Source organism: Bos indicus x Bos taurus, chromosome 5 (assembly GCF_003369695.1).
Source record: "Bos indicus x Bos taurus breed Angus x Brahman F1 hybrid chromosome 5, Bos_hybrid_MaternalHap_v2.0, whole genome shotgun sequence".
Taxonomy (NCBI): domain Eukaryota; kingdom Metazoa; phylum Chordata; class Mammalia; order Artiodactyla; family Bovidae; genus Bos; species Bos indicus x Bos taurus.
Window position 1 is genome coordinate 37241234 of NC_040080.1, and position 22452 is coordinate 37263685.

A 22452-nucleotide genomic window follows, 5' to 3' on the forward strand; every position below is an offset into this window, starting at 1 on the left:
CAGGGAAGCCCCATAACGGATTTGGTGATGACAAAAACAATTTTGGAGGTGGTAAAAGCTACAATGGTTTTGGCAGTTACAATAGTCAAGCTTCACATTTTGGACCCATGACAGGAGGAAACTTTGGAGGCAGAAGTTCAGTGGTAGTGGAGGCCAATACTTTGCCAAACCATGAAACCAAGGTGGCTATGGCAGTTCCAGCAGTAGCTATGGCAGCGACAGAAGGTTTTCATTACTGCCAGGAAACAAAGCTTAGGAAGAAAGGATAGTCAGACAAGTGACAGAGAAGCCACAGGTTACAACAGACTTGAGAACTCAGCCAGGCACAGTGGTGGCGGGGCCTAGCTGCAACCAAGAAGACATGTTTTAGACAATACTCACATGTATGGATGAGAAACCTCCAGGACTGAGTTTGCGACTAATTGTATAATGGGTTACTTTAGTTTCTCTCCTGTGGAAAGTGCAAAGCATTCCAACGAAGGGTTTTAGTTGGTTTTTTTTTTTGTACCCATGCTACTGGTACATGGTACCAGTACATTTTGTACCCACGGTACTGGTACTGGTACATTACATGCTAAATGTAATAGTCTGATCATGATGCTGAATAAATGTGTCTTTTAAAAAAATAAAAGTTCTATAATCAGACCCATCTGAGTTCAAATTCCAGCTCTGCCACTTCAGAGAATTTTGACCTTTGGGTAACTGACTTTATCTCATTAAGCTTCAGTTTTCTCATCTGTAAAATGAAAGGAGGAATAGTTCCAACCTCTCAGAATAGTTATGGATTTTGAGATGATGCAGCAAGCTTTGTCTCTCATTAGTTTACTTCCAACAGATGAAAGTTGTGAGAATTCAAATGATAACTAAAATAGAAGGCATCCCTAAGAACATTTGGGGACTCTGACAATTTAACAAATTCAGCCATATTGGTAGGAGAATTGACTAGAAAGGGGCATGAAAGCAAATTCCTAGCTTTATGCTCATTCGTGTCTGGCTCTTTGCAACCCCATGGACTATAGCCTGCCAGTCTCCTCTGTCCATGGAATTCTCCAGGCAAGAATACTGAAGCGGGTTGCTGTTTCCTTCTCCAGGGAATATTCCTGACCCAGGAATCAAACCCGTGTCTCCTGCATTGCAGGCAGATTCCTTACCGTCTGAGCCACCAGGGAAGCCCATGAGGGTAAATTGTGGGGATGGTGATTAAAATGTTTAATTCTTGTTCAGGGTGGTGTGTAGAGTTGTCAAAAATTCATTGACTTGAACATGTAAGATCAGTTCATGTAATTGTATAAAAATTACACTGCAATGAAAAGAGAAGGAATAGTTATGAACTCTGCTCTAGATTTACGAATTTATCTCATCCAAGTTTCTATGTGAAGCATATAAAGTATCATTGATAATATTTATTTAGAGAAAAGGTGAGGGAGATATTGTTGTCCATAAGTTACTATTTTTGCTCTAAACTACTCATCTGCTGAAAACCAGTAAGGGCAATGGGGAGGCCCTAGTCATGAGTGTTGTTCATAGGATCCTTGGGAATGGTGAATCCAGGGCTTATCTTCACTGATCTTACTTAGGGCTTCTATCTATAACTGACTTGATAAATGGCTAGGGCAGTTACACCCACCCAAAGACCTGTTTGTATATATATGGCAAAGGCTTCATTAACAGCAGCTGGGGACTTTCCTGGTGGTCCAGTGGTTACAAATCTGCCTTCCAATGCAGGGGACATCCCTGGTCGGGGAATTAAGAACCCATGTGTGCCAGGGCAACTAAGCCCATACACTCCGACTACTGATGTGCCCCAACTAGAGAGAAGCCCATGTACCACAACAAAGGATCTAAATGCTGCAACAAAGATCCCACATGCTTTAACTGCAACTAAGATCTGATGCAGCCAGAAAGAAAGAAAGAGCCATCCACCTTAATTAAAAAAAAAAAAAAACAAAACAAAACAGTGGCTGTAGCCTTGCTGTACAGGAGAAAGGCATGCATACCTGATGACAGAAAGGGTGAACCCATGAGTTGATAAATGGATGAATGAACAAATAAGAGCTGACTTACTGGTTGTGATGCATCACCTTGATTATTTAACGTGATTTAATTTCCACAAAATTGTGTGAAGTAGAGGTTATTATCTCCACTTTACAAATAGGAAAATCTATGCTTAGAAAGTTAAGTGGTTGATTAGCCTAGCATTCTATGGTCTGATCATAGTAGAAATGGACCCCATATAATATAATTACATTCTAAGTTGTTGCAAATAATATTTTTAAGAGCTCCCATGTATCATATTAGAGCACGTAATCATCATTTAGTATGCGTCAAGAGGTTTAGTCTGTTTCAGACGCCACTCCAGTCTGTGCTTCATACCTTTGTTAGGGAATTAATCAATAGAAAGTTATGAGGTAGGATACATTTTTAAAGTACTAGCCACTGCTTTCCTCTATTATTTTCTCTACTTCTTCATTCTTAATGTCTTCCAAACAGCAGATAGGTTATTTGAATTCTATTATCCTCAGGCCAGGTACTTCCCAGGTGGCGCTAGTGGTAAAGAACCTGCCTGCCAATCCAGAAGATGTAAAAGACTTGGGTTTGATCCTTGACTCAGGGACATCTTCCTGGAGGAGGGTATGGCAACTCACCCCAGTATTCTTTCCTAGAGAATCCCACAGACAGAGGATCCTGAAGGGCTACAGTCCATAGGGTCGAAAAGAGACGGACATGACTGAATGACTGAGCATGCACACCCTCGGGCAGAATAAATTAACAGAAAGCATAAAATAATGAGCATCTTTTGGCTTTTGACACTTCAAAGAGAATGGCAAGTGTACAGGGCATAAATAAGATGTAGAAATCTACTCAGTAATGTAGAGGATGGGATCCCTGACAAAGATTTCCTGGTGTAGGAAGAAGCTGGAACATAGATGCTAATGTGGCCTCAAGATGGGCCCACTCCCTCCCCTTCTCCCTCACTCATTCAAGAGTCAGGTGGGAAAGAGGCATTACCAAAGCTCCAGATAGGTTTTTGGGTTCCTCAAAACAGCCTAGAAAAATGACCTCGAGGTGTGTCCAATGGATAGATACTGAAGGTGTGGTCCTTGTGGGAGCTGGAATGGCAGGTCTTTCCCATTCCCGGTGTTGGCCATCCCAGTGATACCCGCCAGCATGGACAGATGGTGACCAGAGGTCACATTCAAACTGTACTTCCACTCCTAACCTCTCGTCCATTGAACATTCTCCAGAAATTTGATGCAACTCTGGGAAATGTGGGAGGAAATCCCTGAACTGACAGATTAATTCCTGCTGCATTGGAAGAATGGGGACTCCAAACAGAAATTAGGTTATAGAAGAACAGACTGCTATACTCCCTGCCATAGCTCAGCAGGTAGAGTGTAGGACTGTAGAAAAACAGGCTTCTTGTACAGTTCAGTTTGCCAAGTGGCATTCACTTTACTATAATTGTGTCCACATTAGATAGTCATTCTTCAAATAGTGTGGTTCGGTTCAGTTCAGTTCAGTCGCTCAGTCGTGTGCGACTCTTTGAGACCCTATGAACTATAGCCCACCAGGCTCCTCTGTCCATGGTATTCTCCAGTCAAGACTACTAGAGTGGGTTGCCATGCCTTCCTGCAGGGGATCTTCCTGACCCAGGGATCAAACCCTCATATCCTGTGTCTCCAGCATTGCAGGTAGATTCTTTACCACTAAGCCACCTGGGAAGCCCCACCACAGGGCATGTGGGATCTTAATTCACCAACCAGGAATGGAACCCACTGTGTCCCCTGCATTGGAAGCACAGAATCTTAACCACTGGACCACAAGGAAAGTCCCAGCAGCTCCATATTCTTACTTATGTAGTCATCTCTAGTATCCCATACATCACCTGGATCCCATACATCAAGGATGACTCAGGGATAACCATGCAGATAAGGCAAAAACAACCCAGGGGAGGGAGGAGCCACCAAGCCAATTTCCTTGAAAAAAATTTGTCATTTGAACCTTTGGAGACTCGGTGGCCCAACCCAACAGCTGGGTGGATGGGAAAGTGGTCAAAGGTAATGGAAGTAAAATCTATTTCAATGGCCTGGAAAATAGATAATGATGTTTTGGACTAAGATGTAATGTTGAGACATGATAGATTTAGGAACACACTATATTTTGAAAGCAGAATCAACAGGATTTGGGTGTAGAGTATGAGGTAAAGAAAAAGGTCAGGTCTGATCCCTGTGGAACTGGGTACAAGCCCCTCTGTCCTTGACTTTTGAAGTAAAATGCTGACTCAAGAGTTAATGATTAGGAAATGTCAAGATGTAGAAACAAAGAAGAGCTGTTGGACTAGGGAACTGGTAGCAATTTAGACGATAATTCTGCCACATAACAGAATCATCATATTCCCAGTTCCCTGAAAGACATAGATAAAGGCCTGACACACATTCCTAAGTTGATTTTACTGGAGGCAGACCGCCCTCTCTACCCTCCACTCAGATGAAAACTGCTGACCACAAGAATACAGACCCTACACTGGTTGAAACCAGAAAATGGATGATGCTTGAAACTTCACCTTGATGTCCATCAGTCCAAGAGCTGATCATGCTCTGCGCCTTGATCACTATAAAACTTCTCACTACTCCCTCCAGGGCACTGTCTTCAGGGAATTCACCCACTGTGGGCCCCTTTGTCTAGCAATGCAATAGAAGCTACTCTTCTTTCTGCGTCACCCAAAACTCCACATTTCTATTCGGCACGACTGAACAGAGGCTGTGCAGCCCACACTTACCTGGAATTTCATTACCAACGAATAAAATGTGACTATCAAGACTATGACCAGCATCCATGACTCCCCACAGCACCCCATGTACAGTCTATATCTTTTTTTTTCCACATAGTGAAAACTTTTATATTTGGAATTAACCAGCTGGACTCAGTTTAGATGATCCCAATTTTGTTGGCAACATCCAAAGCATCATAGTTAGGAGCCAGTTGAACGTATGCCTTCTTCTCTCCATCAGGCCTGATCAGAGTATTGACCTTAGCCATGTCAGTGTCATAGAGCTTCTTCACAGTCTGTTTAATTTGGGGCTTGTTGGCCTTGACATCCACAATGGATACCAGTGTGTTGTCTTCTATTTACTTCATGGCTGACTCGGTGGTGAGGGGAGTTTGACGATGGCATAGCGGTCAAGTCTGTTTCTCCTGGGGCGCTCTTCCGGGGATATTTGTGCTGCCTCCTGAGCTGCAGTGTTTTGGGCCGCCAGAAGGTGGGCGATGTCCGGATCTTCTTTTTCTTGTGGCTGTGGACACCTTTCAACACTGCTTTCTTGGCCTTCAAAGCCTTTGCTTTGGCTTCAGTTTTAGGAGGGGCAGGGGCTTCCTTCTTCATCTTCGGTGCCATCTTCATGAAAAGGTATAGTCTAAATCTTAAGAAATAACATTTTCCTAGGACTCTTGAAAACATTCTTCTGTCTCATTTTTAAGACAGCTCTGTAACAGTGTTCAGAAACAGGTCAAGTACTTTAAACTTTGCCCACTTGATGATGTAATGGTTTTAAACTAAATATAGATTTTTTTTTTTTCCCTCATGAACAGAGAATAGTGTTAAAATCTCAGATAGGACTAGTGATGAGAAAGGCATGCTGATCAGAATATTGTTGAAACTATGAAAAAAATAAAGATTTCTCATTAGACTAGGCTATCCTGGCAGGTATGGTGCCCACAATATTCTCTTTAAAACTAGGCTTTTTCACTCCCACACACAGCCCCTTCATCTGCTACCCCTCAGGGTGAATGGTGATTGCCTCAATCTCCTGATCTAGAGAAAACAAGGCTTGGGGAGTGGGTCAGATGGCCAGGGCGCAGGGAAAGTATGTCTGTCTTGTCTGCTCTAGGCAAGATGCAGAGGAAAGCTTATAGAACTGGAGACAGGCTTTCACTGCAAACAATGAAGGAAGGATCAATTATTTCCTACCAGTCATCATGGAGACTGTTGGCAAAAAACTAACAACTTCACTTTTGTGCCCAGAGCCCAAGCAGAGAGAACAAAGAGTAGCCAGGTGCTGACAAGCAGCAACAACCAAATGATAAGGAGCATTTGGAAGAGGGTGCTGGTGATTAAGCCGGCTCTTGGGTTTGAAAACTGAAAAAGGAGAGAAAGTGTTCTTATGGGAGTGTTAAGTTTTATCTAACCATTATTCCTGGGCTTCCCTTGTAGCTCAGCTGGTAAAGAATCCACCTGCAATGCAAGAGACCTGGGTTCAATCCCTGTGTTGGGAAGATCCTCTGGAGAAGGGAACAGCTACCCTCTCTGAGTCACTTCAGTCGTGTCCAACTCTTTGTGACCCTATGGACTGTAGCCCACCAACCTCTGCCCATGGGAATTCTCCAGGCAAGAATATTGGAGTGGGTTGCCATGCCCTCCTCCAGGGGATCTTCCCGACCCAGGAATCGAACCCAGGTCTCTTATACCTACCTGCACTGGCAGATGGGTTCTTTATCACCAATGCCACCTGGAAAGTCCATATGGGTTTGGACAAATGTAAATGACATGTGTCCATCATTATGATGGTATTTTCATGGCCCTAAAAAATTCTTTACATAAGAATTTTTTTTAATTTTATTTTATTTTTAAACTTTACATAACTGTATTAGTTTTGCCAAATATCAAAATGAATCCACCACAGGTATACCTGTGTTACCCATCCTGAACCCTCCTCCCTCCTCCCTCCCCATACCATCCCTCTGGGTCGTCCCAATGCACTAGCCCCAAGCATCCAGTATCGTGCATCGAACCTGGACTGGCATCTCGTTTCATACATGATATTTTACATGTTTCAATGCCATTCTCCCAAATCTTCCCACCCTCTCCCTCTCCCACAGAGTCCATAAGACTGTTCTATACATCAGTGTCTCTTTTGCTGTCTTGTACATGGGGTTATTGTTACCCTCTTTCTAAATTCCATATATATGCGTTAAAGCTATTTTTTGTGAACATAGAAAAATACTAAAATTTGGCTTTTCAATTCCAAACTAAAAAATTTTTTTACTTCCTTTTTCTCAGTTTTGTCTACAAATGCCATGTGCCAGAACAATGTACCAATGTTTTGCTTATTAAACAAGCTTTCTTAATATGTTTGAAACTTCTTCTGAAAGGTCAAATAATTATAATATTTTCATCATTGTTTCTTGTTCCTTTTCCCACCCCACCCTCTGCATTGCTTCATTTTGGGGAGATAGTTCCTGGCAGACTGTTTTCTATGCTGTGCTGTGATGCAGTAAAGTTTTGGCTGAAAAACTCCGTGTGGGACCAGCAGAGTGCACACCAAGATGGTTGGGTAGCAGCCTCTACCTCCCCTATTAAAGCCTTCATTAAGCTCCAGTAATGGGCACTTTCCTGATGGTCCAGGGGTTGAGACTCTGTGCTTCCAATGCAGAGGGTATGGATTTGATCCCCGCTTGGGGAACTAGGATCCTGTGGAGTGTAGGCAAAAAAAAACCTCTAGTAATGGACTCATCTGTTTTTTCTCCTCTGTCCTCCACTCCAGGACTGTGAGCTGTAAGAATGGGGTTGTTTTGCTCACTACTGTATCTCTAGCACTTAGAACAATGCCAGAGACCACAGGAGATACACAGTAAATATTTTTTTAATTATTGAATAAACCATTATTCGTGAGATCATTTCCTCTGTGATTCTGAACTGCTTATCTGTCTTCTTTTGACCAACATTCTAGATGGCCTATTTGAACAGGACTTGGGGAACAAGGGTGGTCTCATCACTGACCACTCACTCTCCCTACAGCGAGAGCTGCATTCAGCTAAATGATTCCCAGAGATAGTGGAAGCTTCTATTAATAGTCTGCAGTGACTCAAAGAACTGATAGCATTTTTAAGCTTGAGGAAATCTTGGGTCTATGCAGGCTACAGCAAGCAGTAGCTGAATATGCAGTCTCCGTCATTTTGTTATTTTGTTGAGGAACTTTTGAGATGACAGCAGGTTTCATCAAGCCCCATAGAGGTTGAAACAGGTATACAGCCATTTGCGTTATTTCTGGAAACACGGTATTTACCAACTTGCTATTGGCATTGAATAGCTTGTTCATATAAGTTTCTGAGGTGAACTATTTTTCAGAATTGTTCTCAGAAAGTAACACCTGTTTCTGACCATGGGCAACTGAGCATCAAAAGAAAAAAGGGAAGGCAAGGAGGAATGTTTTCCTGGGTGTCAGCACAACACACCTGGCTGTATCCAACGTGGGAATTTACACCTTCAGATCCAGTATCAAGTATAAACCACTCCCAGAGTGAATCTTGCACTTAAATCAGTATAATTTGTTTAACATTAAGTTACCAGGAGGCATATAAGTCTCTTTCAAAACTCACACATCAGGAAAAAAAAAAAAAAAACCTCACACATCAGGAACATCCCTGGTGGTCCAGTGGTTAAGAATCTGCCTTGCAATGCAGGGGACGTGGGTCCAATCACCAGTTCAGAAACTAAGATCCCACATGCAGCAGAGCAACAAAGCCAGCGTGCCACAACTACTTAAGCCCACGTGGCGTAACTAGAGTCCAAGCGTCTCAACAAAAGACCCTGTATGACCCAATGAAAAACTGATACAGTCAAATACATAAATATTTTTTTAAACCCTCACATTTCACTTTTTAAAGTCAATGACACAGATCTTGAGTACAGTAAATTCTGAAATTTGGCAAGTGTCAGGTTCTATGTCCATGGATGTTACAAAAAATAGAACTACACTCCCATTTATGTTGTAACAATTCTCATTTACTCTTTCTGCTAAACTTGATCCAAATTGTGTGACTTTTTAGTCACTGGTGCTTTGTGTCAAGAAAGAAATTCTAGTAACAAAAATAAGTTGCATTCAACTTGGAATTTCATAAGATTATTCCATTTCCAGCAGGATGGCAGACTAGATGCCCTAAATGACTCTCTTACTAGGAACAAATAAAATGATGGATAAAATAACAGGAAAGAAAGAAATATTCAGGTCTCCTAACTAAATAAAAACCCTCTCTGACAGAAAATAACAGCCCTACTCTCACAAAGATTTACAGCCTGAATTGTGATTTACAGTTTGCCACTGTATAAAGCAAATAAATAAATAAACTTTCTTAAGATAACAATTTTATTTAAAATGGTGATATTGTCTTCTAAATGGTTAGCAGAAGAGAATAAAATCTAGGACACAAAAATTCCCATAGATAAAGATCCAAGAAACTTTACATTTAGAATGGATAAACAGCAAGGTGTAGAACAAAGGAAACTATATTCAATATCATGTGATAAACCATAATGGAAAAGAGTACAAAAAAAGAACATATATATGCGGACATGACTGAGCAACTGAACTGAACTGAACTGAAGTGATATGTGTATAACTGAGTCACTTGGTTGTACAGCAGAGATTGACATAACATTGTAAAGCAACTACACTTCAATTAAATTAAAAAAAAAAGACCCAGGAAAAAGGAGTAATTCACAAATGAATTTGCACAATTCCTTGCACAAGGAAGCAAGGCACCATGAATAGGAGACAGCAGAAACAACAGGGGGAAAAGATTCCCAAAGACTTCTGATGTTGGAATTATTAGACACAGATATAAAATAATTATATTTAATATGGTTAAATAAATAAATGTGAAAGCTCAAAATATAAGTAAAGAACAACAAACTCCACAGATGAACAAACAGATTTAAAGAGAACCAAACAATTGACATGTACACACTGCTGCTGCTGCTGCTAAGTCACTTCAGTCGCGTCCGACTCCGTGCGACCCCATAGACAGCAGCCAACCAGGCTCCCCGATCCCTGGGATTCTCCAGGCAAGAACACTGGAGTGGGTTACCATTTCCTTCTCCAAAGCATGAAAGTGAAAAGTGAAAGTGAAGTCGCTCAGTCGTGTCCAACCCTTAGTGACCCCATGGACTGCAGCCTACTGTATTTAAAATAGATTACCAACAAGGACCTACTGTGTAGCACAGGAAACCCTGTTCAATACTCTAATAATAACTACTCTAATAGTTAGTAATAACCTAACTGGGAAATGAATTGAAAAAGAAGAGATTCATGTACATTATAACTGAATCACTTTGCTCTACACCTGAAATTAACACAACCTTGTTAATCAACTATACTCCAATATAAAATTTTAAAATTTTAAATAAAATAAAATGCAAGAGTGAAAATAAATAAATAAAATAAAGAGAACCAAACAGAATTTTTAGAGATCAACAATTGAATTGTAAAATATCACTGGACAGGAATAATCAGTTAGCTATACCTGAGGAGAGAATTTGAGAATGGGAAGAAACATACAAAAAAATTCAGGAAATATCCCAGACAGAGATGAAAAATATGAAATAGAAGTTAAAAGGCATGGAGTATAGAGTGAGGTCTAACTATCATTCCAGAATGAGGTACTAGAATACCTAAGAAAAACTATTTGTAAGGATAATGGTTGGGAATTTCCCAGAATGCTCAAAAGGCACAAATCCAGAAAAACCAAACGAAAACAAAACAAAAAGCAGGATGGAAAAAAAAGTATTCTATACCTAATCATAGCCACAGAACACCAAAAGACAAAATGTCTTCAACAGCGCACAGACAGAAGATGCACCACCCATAATGAAATAGCAATTAGGCTGACAACTGACTTCTCAACAGCAATGAGAGAAGCCAGAGACAGTAGAGTATCTTAAACAGGCTGAGATAAAACAATTGACAACCTATTACTAATACCTTTAAGAAAATATTTTTCAGACAAATAAAAACTGAGAATTTACCACCAAAGAGCTCACCAAAGGATTAAAGGAAGGACTCTACTTCAAAAGAAATGGTAACAAAGACATTGGTAATATAAGGATAAAATAAACAACATTGATTGTTTATAATAACTGATTACATTGCTTGTAATGTTATAAAAAGCAGTGGGAATAATTAGTCTAAAACACCATTTTAGTACCTTACAAATAGTGAGAGGGTGGAGGGTGGTCAGAATTAAAACATTCTAAGGTTGACACTTCCCTGACAGTCCAGTGGTTAAGACTCCATGCTTCCACCTGGTGGGGTGCGTTCAATCCCTGGTCAGGGAACTTAAGATTCTGCGTGCTGCGTGGCTAAAAACAACAATAACAAAACTCTAGAGTCTTTGCAATTTTTGGAAGGTAAAATTATTGAACAACTATAAACTCTGACAAGTGTTCACATTAAAATAATCAGAATAACCACCAAAATAAAAGACACAGAGCTTATTATTTCTAAGTTCAGTTCAGTTCAGTCGCTCAGTCGTGTCTGACTCTTTGCAACCCCATGAATCGCAGCACACCAGGCCTCCCTGTCCATCATCAACTCCTAGAGTTCACTCAAACTCATGTCCATCGAGTCGGTGATGCCATCCAGCCATCTCATCCTCTGTCATCCCCTTCTCCTCCTGCCCCCAATCCCTCCCAGCATCAGGGTCTTTTCCAATGAGTCGCATGAGGTAGCCAAAGTATTGGAGTTTCAACTTTAGCATCAGTCCTTCCAATGAACATCCAGGGCTGGTCTCCTTTAAGATGGACTGGTAGGATCTCCTTGCAGTCCAAGGGACTCTCAAAAGTCTTCTCCAACACCACAGTTCAAAAGCATCAATTCTTCAGTGCTCAGCTTTCTTCACAGTCCAACTCTCACATCCATACATGACCACTGGAAAAACCATAGCCTTGACTAGACAGACCTTTGTTGGCAAAGTAATATCTCTGCTTTTCAATATACTAATTAGTACATGTGAAAGACTCAAATAAGGGAAAACTTAATGAATTTGAAAGACAGCAATATTAAAGAAGGGAGGCAGAAAAGGCAGCACAAAGAGAAAGGACATAATAAGATTTATTACTACAATCCTAATATTTCAATAACCACATAAATTAAAATGCATTATTTTCCCACTAAAACAAAGCAAATATCACACTGTATTTTTTTAATCCACCGTTTAAAGCTGGTACTTTTAAAACATAAGAATTGCAGAATGTCTGAAAATCAAACTGATGATCAACGAAATAAATCATTTAGTGTTTGTGTTTTCCCTGAACTTTCTAGTTTTAGAGTCAGGCTACAGGGAAGTGGCCCCCATGGTCACTGTAAATAAGCAGTTACTAGGCAACCGCTTGCAAACAGTGTGTCTGTCTACGTGTTGCTGAAGTTCTGAGGGAAGAAAAAAAAAAGCCACCTCAAATCTTTTTAAGCTCAAAACTTTATGAATTTTCTAGCCAAAGATTTTTTAATTGTTATGGTTTTTAGATCTCACACATGAAATATACTTTTCTTTTGGAAAAGTACCTAAAAATCAAGATTTTAAGAATGAGATCATTGTCTATTGTTTACTTCTTGGATCATCCTGTTCATCAACCAAAGGAACCCAGAATCTAACACTCTGGCAGAGTTACTCTATTATTTATTTTCTAACTGTTATCACATGTCGCAGAGAATAGAAAGAGCCCATTAAGTTCCTACCTATTTAAATGAACAGTGACTCTCTAAAACATTCAAACACATATTCTCAAGCTATTCATAAGTCTGTTTTCGGTTTTCTTTAACAGTGTACATGATGAAATGGAATTTGAAGTGCTCAGTCTCTTCAACCCTCAGGAGTCACTGAAATGCTTCCAAGTAAGACAGCCAAGTAAGCAAGAGCAGTTACTTCTGCTAACTCTCTTACAATTGCCACAGGGAGAAGGGTTCACTTCAGTAAGTTCTTGTCGCCTATCACTACGAAATCACATTGGAAAGAGACCACAGGGAACTTTTGGTCCGATCGTCTCTAACTCAACAACTGCAAAATCTGAGATGCCAAGAAAGGAAGTGTACTAGCTAGTTAATTGGGAAAGAAACAAGAACCCATGTTTCTTAACTCCCTCCACTTCAGAGCTTTCCACTCCTCCCTCACTTTCCGTTTATCATTCTGTTGATAAAGCCTTAAATGCTTAATAAGAAGGATACAAACTGTTGACTGGAGGGAGCTTTCTATTTTCAGGACTCATCAGAATGATGGATTCTAACTTTTTTGGGTCATTAAGCTCAGTGAAACAGATGGCAGTTTGTCCGGGTCCACATTCCCTTTCTGAGACACAGGAGCACGCCCTCCTGACAGCCCCATCCTCTCCACGGGGAGTTTGAAGGCAGATCCCAGCAGGCACGGAAACCTGCCGGGCTGGCGGTCGTGCTCACACTGTCAGCTCATTTCCCAAAGCCAGCATCAAATGCTGCTGGCTCTTGGGCACATTTTCTCCCAGCCATCATTTAAGTGAAGTAGTCTTTTATATTTAGACAAGATGAAACTCTTCCTTGATGTTTCCTTTCATTCTGCTCATGTGAAAGACTGTTGGAGAACTTAAATAGGGTCGAAGATAAGCAACTGAAAAGCCCAAAGGATGGGAAGTGGTTTCTCTGCGGCAGTTAAGTGAGGTGGGACTGTTTATCTAAAGAAGAGACAGCTAAGTGCAGGAAAAAATACATTAAGGAGGAATTTCCTCATTAAAAAGCAAAATGCTAATCTTTAATTTCAAATTTGGGTCTCTGAAATGTTATATTGTCACCAGAAATAATAATAAACTGTATATTCGATAAGTTCTGTATTTATGTGATTAGCTCTGTAAGAACAGTCTTATGGACTCTGTGGGAGAGGGAGAGGGTGGGAAGATTTGGGAGAATGACATTGAAACATAAAATATCATGTAAGAAACGAGATGCAAAAAAAATAAAAAAATAAAAAAAGAAATGGTCGGTGTGTTTTTCAGAGTAGTTGTGCCATTTTGAAACTATTAACAACGTTTCCCCACATTATTGCCAGCGTTTGATATTGTCACCTTTAAAAGAAATTAACAATTTTGGTAATTATGTGGTTCTTATTGCCTAAGAATTTTTTGTGTAATCCAAGGTCATAAAGTTTTTCCCCAAGTTCTCTTCAGGAAGTTTTATAGTTTTAACTCTTATATTTAGATGTAACCTTGATTTTTTAATCTAAAATTACATGTGAGGCACAAGCCAGGGAATGGACTTAGAATCCCTTGGCAAAAAAAAAAAAGGTGGGAGGGGGGAAGCTTGGTCAATAGTTGTTAAGGCAAATAGTATTTTATTTTGTTTTGCTTTGGTTTTGCAATTTACAAGTAAAACCAATAATAATTTCAATATTTCTTGACATTCTATGTGTAATACACACGAGTAGGAATTGTGGGCAGGGAAGAATCTCAAGAAGTAGCAGACCCACTGAACTTTTTCCTAATGTGTTTCCATTTAATTAAGAAGATGAAACATGAGAATTTGAATAATAGAAACTGTTGTAAAAGCTACACATATTTCACTGAGAAACATAATGTACAGAACCAGTGATTCTCAACAAGGAAGGAGCCAGGTCCTTCTATGGAGATATATCGAAATCACCGGAAAGACTTTCAAATTATACATGCTTCCCACCCCTGGCCCCTGCACATATACCTACACACACACACACACACACACATACACACACCCCTACATGCTGAAATTCTGGCAAAAACCCTCCCGTTTCCAGTTGAGGATATTGGCCGCTGTTACAAAAAGGGCATATTTTAACTCTCAGACAAGCTTTGGGAAAAGTTGTGAATCACTGCTCTAAGTGCTTTGGGAGTTGTCTACCGAAGATTCATGATGGTTTTTAATTGGGTCTTAAAACATAGGGTGCAGATAGACAGAGAGGATGGAGACCATTTCAGGTTTTTTTTTTTTTTTAATAATTAGGAGACAGGCAGGAAAATGACCAGGAGATGTTTACTTTCCTTGGAGCACATGTTAAAGCAGGGAGATGAGTCTGGAAGGATAGATTAGGGTTAAATTGTGGATTATAAACTCCATAAACATAGGGGCTTTGCCTAACTTGTTCACTTCTAGATGCCCAGCACCCACAACAGTGTCTTGCACATCACAGGCCCTCATGAATGTTGAATAAATGAAGTCTTGATTGTCAAATTAAAAATTAAGGACATTATTTTCCATAATCTAGACAGTGTAGAATAACTGCAGACAGTCATGGAGACATTAAGCCTAGAGTTCCAGCAAGAGATCAAGGTGAACCCATAAGTATGAAAAGCTAAGGTATAGAGAGAAGGCAAAAGTCAAGAACCAATATCCTGGAAGCAGAGAAGGGGTGAGGGTAAATGAAATAAGATAGAAGGGCTGTTAGATAATAAAAACAACAAACATAAGATATCACTCTATAATTTACAAACTGTTCCATATACATAATAACAGGTAAGAATGGCATTACTTCTCCCATTTTACATAGACTTCAGTGGTGGAATAGTAATAATAAAACATTACCAACCTGAAGATAAGAAAAGAACCAAGCCAATTAAAGAAATTAAAAGTAATATTAAGAATAAGAGGTGAATCAGTCTGGACAATCAGGAAACAGGACACAAAGGAATTTTAAAAGGGAAGGTTTTATGTAAAGAATTATTAACTTAGGAGAATAGCTTTAAAAAGATGTAAGAAAGATTCTAAAGAATACCTAGGGCTGCAGGACAGTGCGTAAGAGAGAGAAAACCTGGAGAGGGTCCACTCTCCAAGAGCAGGGTTTAGATCTCTTTAGAGAAAAGGATGCTTGCCACCCCCGAGATGACAGGGATGTTTACTGGGTTGTCTGAGGCAGAGCTGGTCCATAGTCACCAGGCAGCCGGAAACAATCTTCGGGGTACAGATGCTCCGATGATGCATAGAGAGGGTCTGGGTGCCACTGCTGACGAACGTCTGGAACGTGCCAGCGTCCAGGCGGGGGAGTCACGGTTAGTGGCCAGCTGGGCCTGGGCCGGGCTGCCAGGTCACCAGGGGACACTGTGTGGCGAGTACAGAGCGCACTGGATGTCCTCTTTCACACACAATCTTGCTGAGTCCTTCAGCAGGAACCCGCAAAAGCGTTAACAGCGCCCGGAAACCAGACGCCTCCTTCTTCCTGCAGCGTCTCTTCAGCGCTCTCTACCGGTTAAGCTTAACATTGCGCTCAACCTGAAGAAGAAATGCTGGAGACACCACCAGTCCATTGGGAGCTGAAAAGGAACAAAGCATAGCTCGCACTGTGGGTTATTCGACTTTTTTCAGAGTGCTTGTGCATGACTGAGCCGTTCTATAAGTTCCAGAAACCAGAGGCGTTGAGAGAAGGGGAGTGGGGAGAGGAAGGAGCAGTGATAAGAAGCCGCAGGTTAACATTCAACCAACCTGAGAGGAAAGGGAGAGATTTTATGTCCCAGCACGTCCATATAAAACCCCAGAACACAGTAAAAGTCGAGCCTGGGTCTCCTCCCTAAACCTGGTCTTTCCCAACAGCAAGAGGCACTGAGGATTTTGACTGACCAACCCATAATTATTTGCTCACCTGCCTGGCCAGACAGGTGGGTGACTGTGATGGGTCACTACATTTGGTCACGAAATAGGTGGAGGAAATTTTCCCAAAGGGAGATCGTTATGATGAAAATGAGGGACAGGGGTGCCTAAAAGCCTCTGACCTCTATTATGGGGGCACAGATGAAAATGGGATAAGTCTGTTTCTTTGCAGAAGGCTTTTTGTTGCTGTTTTGTATTTGTTTTTACTGTATTATTACATAAACATCCTTTTGTGAGCCCCATATTAACTCTAGGTGGAGCTGGATGGAAATCACTGAAGGAAGCCACACAAGCCTGACTGTCAAACTGCATAAGTGGTCTTCCTCTCTCACTCACTGTACTGTCACCATAGAGCAGCGATGTTTTAAAATAGTGGGAATCTTCCATTCTCTGTTAGTTGATGCAAATGATATGGGAAAGCAAAAGGCTTCTAACTCTTAAATATTGCTCTGAAGAAAAGTTAGAAATGCTAATGGGCTGAGCTTAAATGTTGTTAGTTTTATCTTTAGGCAGTTTGAGGTTCAGTAATGTGATATCCAGTTACCCAAGTGAGCCCTGGATACCAGTAAGAAACAGAGGCGCCTACCTCACCGCATCCCTTTGTCCCTGAGTTGGATCAGAAGAGTTTCAACAATATCACGTCTGGGGCTGGTGCTAACACCTGTCTCTGTGAATGTGCTGGCTATGACAACTCACTATTTATGCGAAGAGATCCAAACTCTTCATAGCAAGCCAGACACAGGTGCTATCATTGGTAAATCATCCTATTATCCAATTCCTCCATGTGCTTTCCAAGGGAAAATAACCCAGTTTCAGGTAAGCATTTAAGTATCTTTAACCATCTGTTCAGCACTGTGTTCTTGCAGTTATTAAAAATAAACAGGGATCATTAAAAAGAATGAAATCATGCCATTTACAGCAACATGGAAGGACCTAGAGATTGTCATACTGAGTGAAGTAAGTCAGACAGAGAAGCAGAAACATTGTATGATATCCCTTATATGCAGAATCGAAAAAGAAATGGTACGAAACAGAAAGAGACTCACAGACTTAGAGAATGAACTTATGGTTCCCCAGGGGGAACATAGCGGGGAAGGGAAAGCTAGGGAATTTGGGGTGTATAGACATGCACACTGCTATATTTAAAATGGATAACCAAAAAAAATAAAAATAAAAAAAAAATAAAATAAAATGGATAACCAACAAGGACCTACTGTATAACACAACGGAAAAAAAATTTTTTAATTAAAAAAATAAATGGTTCAAGCTTTCCAAGTTGTCCATGTAATAATTTATATGTAGGTGTCTCAGAGCACTAACCAAGAAATGAAGTTATTTTAAAAGGCTCATAAATAAATTTTCCTATAAGGAACTTAGTTCAAGAAGAAAAACAATTCAGTATTTGAATTTAATAGAATATAACACTTTTAGACACAAGTCTTAATTGTCAATCATTAAATAGCTGCTAGGTTTTGGTAAACATTTTTTTTATTATTATAATACTTGTCCAAGTAGTTTAATAAAGTTTAGTGTTTGTTCTATGATTTCTACTCAAAGTTTGTTTTTCATAAGGACTTTACGAGCCTGAGATGAAAGAATGTCTATTTGCAGGGTTTAAAAATACTGGTTTATGATTAAACTGACGTTTCTATCTCAACAGAGATCTTTAACTCTTGTTATCAGTACTCTGTCACGGGAACAGAGCAAGCAAACAAGCGTAAAACATCTTCCTAAAGGCAAGTTCTTTATTTCACATGTAACTTAACAGGTTACACTGGTTCATAACGTTAGACTGCCAAGATGGCTAGAATATAACCCTTCTATCAAGACCTTGCAAGGACTGCCTTTAGAAGATGAAGGAAGAGATTTCCAAATCATGGTGCTGGTGTCTGGGGATTTCTGTTTCCAGCAAACGTGAACAGTCACCATCACCTCTACCCTTCATGTGCTGGACAGGGATGATGTAAAGGAAGCAAGCTTGATTCCTTCTCCAAGTGGGTGAGTGTCCTCATTTTGAAAAGTACCAGGACAGCTGTGTGAGTTACTCAGCCTATGAGTTTAGTCAAGAGCAAGGACAGGATATGAAGAAGTAAAACCTTGCCCTAGAGAAAGAGTAAGGAACAGAAGACCACCACAAAAGGAAGTAGACACATTTCACAATGTTGCTAATAAACAGGCTCTTAGAGCAAAGCTTATGATAATTCCTTGCATTGGAAGACAAACTCTCCAAATAAATGAACTCTTGGGAACTAAGTTTTTATTTCTCACACCATTTTATTCTCACACACATTTTATTTCTCACACTCATGGACCACACACTAGCTGAGAACAGTCCTCCTTTTCTCTTTCAAACGGCAGCAACCTGAATACACGTGTGCCTTGTAAGCATAGAATACTTCAGAATATTATAGTAACAGTAAGGGAGGAAAACTGGGAGACTGGGCAGCAAGAATGAAGGGGTAAAAAGGAACACTGTATATTTTATATGATTTTCATTTTTGTGCCTTGTGACTTTTATTGTGTTCGTGTATTACTCACAGTTTATAAGGTGTCTTTGCATGTACCATGGCATATTTTTTTGCTCATTTATATACTCATTCATTCATTAAGAATTTAGTGAGTGCTTACTATTTGCCACATCCCGGGAGCAGAAGATAATAGGAATAAATGGTTGCCAAAGAACTCAGTCTAATAGTGCAGTAGGGTATGTAGGAATATAATAAAGAAACTGTGATACAGTATAACGAATGCAATAACAGAACCATATGAAATATGTAGAGGCTAATTTGCAGCAACATTGATGACCTAGAGAATAACATACTAAGCGAAATGTCAGACAGAGAAAGACAAATACCATATGATACCATTTGTATGTGGAATCAAAAAAATAATACAAATGAGCTTATTTACACAACAAAAACATAGAAGACAAAGTTACGGTTAATGATGGGGAAAGGGAGGGATAAATTAGGAGTTTGGGATTAGCAAATACACACCATATATATAAAATAGATAGTAAACAAGGTTCTACTGTAGAGCACAGGGAATTATATTCAATATCTTTCAATAACTTATAATGGACAGGAATATGAAAAAGAACATGTATGTATTTGTATATATAGTATATAAACACTCACATTACTGTACATCTGAAACTAACACAACATTGCAAATCAACTGTACTCCAGTAAAAAAGAAAAAGTTATAGAGGCTAAATTAGTAGCTTAACCCAGCTGAGGGTAAGATGTTGGCAAAACTTTTTGGATGAGATCATGTCTATGATGGATTTTTAAAGCTGAAGTTAGCTAGTCAGAAAAGGAGGCACTATAGTCTCAAAGAAGGACCTCTTTGATGGTTACAAAAGCATTACACAGAATGATATGTGTGGGAAACCACACAAAATTTGGCATCGCTGGAACACAGGGTAAGTTGGCCAGTGGCAGGAAATGAAGCTGTGGAAGTTAGCAAACCCTGGATCTTGAAAAGTCTTGTGGGCTCCCTGGCATATTTGGTCTTAGATATAAAGGAATAAAAAAACAGAAGCCTTCAGAACAGAATCTAATCACTTCACCCTGGAAATAAAATCTATTTTCCTTGTCTTAAAAGACCTAAAAAAAATTTTTTTTTATAATTTTGGGTTTAGCATGCCTAATATTTCAACAGTAAATGAGGGCTGTATGATGCTCAGATCCTCTCTGGATCTGTGAGGATTATTACTTGACATTTCATTCAGTAAAGCCAGGACCTCCTAGAGACACTAGCCTCACGACCCCAGCTCTGGACTGAGGTCAAATCAGGGTCTATTACTTAAAAGAGTGTATTTAGTAATTGCGGGAACTACAAGTCAGTACTTCCGTTTAAGAGGAGCTCTATGGTTCATTTAGATGAAAAAGAGGTGAGATAAAGAAGTATAAGAGAGCAAAGCAAAAGGAAGGTGCAAGGAAAAGAGGGGTACAGGAGGGTGAAAGGAAAGAAGGATGCAAGGAAGGAAGGGACATGCGGCAGGATGAAAGGAAGGACACAGGGCAGAACACAGGGGTGGGAAGGAGAGGAAAGGTCACAGGAAAAGAAGAGAAGGGACGGAAAGGAACAGGACAGGTGCAGTGGAGTGAAAGGCCTTTTTTGTGCCAGACGACTCGCCAAGTGTCCTATGTCAGTTCATATTCAAAATATCTGGGACTTTCCTGGTGGTGAGTGGTAAAGACTTTGCCTTCCACTGCAGGGGCTACAGGTTCGATCCTTCGTCAGGGACTAAGATCCCACGTGCCTTGAGGATGAAAATGCAAAACATAAAACAGAGACAGTATTGTAACAAATCCAGTGAAGGCTTTAACAATGGTCCACATTCAAAAAAAAAAAATCTCTGAAAGAGAAATTACTATACCCATTTTCTATTTGAAGAAACTGAAACTCAGATCAGTTAAATAACTCAAAACTTTCAAACTCCAAAATGACTTTCCCACTGAAATTCTTATCTTCTGACTTGAAGTCATCAAACACCTGGGTTTGGATCAGGTATTTACTCTGTTTCTTTGGACATTTTACTTAGGTCTTTGAATCTCAGTTTCTTCAACTATATATTGGTGGTTTAGTCACTAAGTCATGTCCAACTCTTGTGACCCCATGGACTGTAGCCTGCCAGGCTCCTCTATCCATGGGATTTTCCAGACAAGAATACACTGGAGTGAGTTGCCAAATCCTTCTCCAGGGGATTTTCCCAACCCAGGAATCGAACCCAGGTCTTCTGCACTGCAGGCAGATTCTTTACCAACAGAGCTATGCTGGGAGCCTCAACTATCTATTAGGGATTATAATATTTGTCCTCCATCCTCTCCTAGTTATTGGATGTAGCAATAAACTATGTGAGAATATTATATACACTCCTTCAGGGAATCTTCTAGACCCAGGGATCAAACCCAGGTCTCCCGCCTTTACAGGCAGGTTCTTTACCATTAGCGCCACATGGGAAGCCCATATGCCCATATCGTTCTAAATACACTCTGAAGACCCACATAAAAGTAACAAGTTGTTAATTAGGCAATAATCTACTCTGTGTTGTTCTTTTAAATTTTCAGTGTTAGGGTCCAAGGAGGCTCAAAGTTTTCTACCCACGTAGCTGAAATCACTGTTAAAGCAGCTGCCAAAATTCTTGGTGTTGGAAACTGTCTCTTTTTGGTGCACACACTGGCAGACTATTTCCACTTGGATCCATCTTGAGTGACTATGAACTCCTTCAGAAGCAAGTTAAACAAGCACCTTTGGAACTTTCCAGTGTTGACTGCAGATCCCAGGTATGTCATTCCTTTACAAGGTCCCTTTGTACAATTCCACTGGCCTATGGACCATGAGGTTTCTACAACACTGCCAGAACTAATGCAAGTTTTTCAACAGCATGCTTCCTCTAAGTGTCCTGCCCAGATTTTAGGATATAAGATTACAGGTTGGAGATTACCTCAAAAACCTCAGAGATGACCCAGACAGTTAAGGGCTACCCAGTGACAACGATGGGGCCAAATTAGAAAAGAAGAAAACCAAACAAACCCTTCTCTGTTTCATTATCTACCTTAGTGACATCTTGGATCCCTAAAGATGTGCCTGTGCCTGCTCAGTCGCATATTCGTGCCTGACTGTGATTCCGTGGACTCCTCTCTTCATGGGATTTTCCAGGCAAGAATACTAGAGCAGGTTGTTATTTCCTCCTCCAGGGGGATCTTCATGACCCAGGGATCCAACCCGCGTCTCTTGCATCTCCTGCATTGACAGGCAGATTCTTTACCACTTCGCCACCTGGGAAGGCCCCTAAAGATGAGGCCTCGTCAATTTCTGGCTTATTTGATTGCTTAAGACAGATCACTCCTATCCTTGACCCTGACTTTATTCCAGGTACTCCAAGGTGTGCAAGGGCAACAAGGCTGCTGCATACAGTAGCAACACAGAATTCATTCAAGAGGATTCTCCATGACAACAAACCTTGAATATTCTTTTGCTTTGCCTGAGGTCATTCCTTCTATGGTATCAACAACTACTTCATTCACAGATTTTG

General features: G+C 40.3%; 1 pseudogene; it reads right to left on the reverse strand.

Moving 5' to 3' along the window:
- Positions 1–4885: 4885 nt before the first annotated feature.
- On the reverse strand, positions 4886–5656 carry LOC113892581 (annotated as a pseudogene).
- Between the last annotated feature and the right edge of the window lie 16796 nt (positions 5657–22452).